Source organism: Engystomops pustulosus, chromosome 1 (genome assembly GCF_040894005.1).
Source record: "Engystomops pustulosus chromosome 1, aEngPut4.maternal, whole genome shotgun sequence".
NCBI lineage: Eukaryota > Metazoa > Chordata > Amphibia > Anura > Leptodactylidae > Engystomops > Engystomops pustulosus.
In genome coordinates, this window is record NC_092411.1 from 292648190 (window position 1) to 292649353 (window position 1164).

General features: G+C 39.8%; 1 long non-coding RNA gene across 1 annotated transcript; it reads right to left on the bottom strand.

Annotated features, from left to right (window-relative positions):
- Window positions 1–225: 225 nt before the first annotated feature.
- LOC140113660 (uncharacterized) lies at window positions 226–945 on the bottom strand. The gene is made up of 2 exons (XR_011852729.1): window positions 884–945; window positions 226–556 (listed from the first exon to the last, which is right to left on the bottom strand). It is a non-coding gene; the product is annotated as an uncharacterized lncRNA (long non-coding RNA).
- Between the last annotated feature and the right edge of the window lie 219 nt (window positions 946–1164).

Genomic DNA, 1164 nt, shown 5'->3' on the forward strand with positions numbered 1-1164 from the left:
TGCTCGCTCATCTCTAGTTATAACCAAGGATTCGTGTTCGGCAAGCACAAGAGCATAACCCAACAAGGTATCAGATAAAGAGATCAAACGATAAATATGAGGTACAGCTTATAATATCCACAATGGTACTAAGATATGCAGTACAACCTAAGACGACCCCCAATATAATGTTAAAAGTAGGATTGTGAGGGGGGACCCTCACACATAAGCACAGATGCCAAAAAATTAAGATATAGAAATATTTGGTCGAAAAATGGGTATCAGAAGCAATTGCTAAGTATTAGTATCACATACAATTAATAAATACATAAATCATTTGGTATATCAGAGACAATTTGGTCTAACAGTGTCAGTCAGTCCCCAGTAGAAATGGAAACGGGCTGGCCACCAGACAGCGATAAGATGAACATAGTACATCTAGGACGTGGGCTTCTCCTCTAAGACATCGCAGGTAGGTATCAGAGGAAAAGAGTTTTTTGATTGTTGTTAGTTGTTTTCAACATGCTCTTGGAGAGGTCAAATCCGAGGATAGTGAATAAAACAATATCAAACTGACCTAGTGAAAAGGAAAAACAATTTGTGCTTACCATACTACAATAAGAAAAATAGATGTGTATTAGAGATGTGAACCCCCACATGGCGTGACGTGATTAAGAGCATATCTAAATACCTGACTATAAGGGGATGAATGATCCCTGGGTGTGTCAGAGCAAAAAAAGAAAGAGTGAAAATGTGTAACCAACCGAACAAAAGTGAGAAGGGGAAAAAAAAAACAGGGGAAAATTAAAGAAAGAAGGGGAAGAAAAAAAAGGGGGGGGGATATAGGAGAAGTAAAAGAAAGGCTTACAGGATAAACATAAATACAGTGATTGGTGATATTTACCAGGCTTTTAATGGCGAAACAATCAGAGTGCAAGTGATCCTCATTTTTGCTTGTAAAAGCCTGTAAATAAAAGATCCTTGTTAATGCCATTGGGTGCCAAAGTACCAAGTTTGTAAATCCACCAAGCTTCCTTGCGTAGAAGCTCAAGTGTGATGTTGCCACCCCGTATCAATGGATGGATCATGTCGAGAGCAACAACTCTGAGGCCGCGTGTCCTACCTGCATGATGTAGGCGAAAATGCATAGCAACGGTGGATAGGGTCTTGCCCTGTGAGAAACTG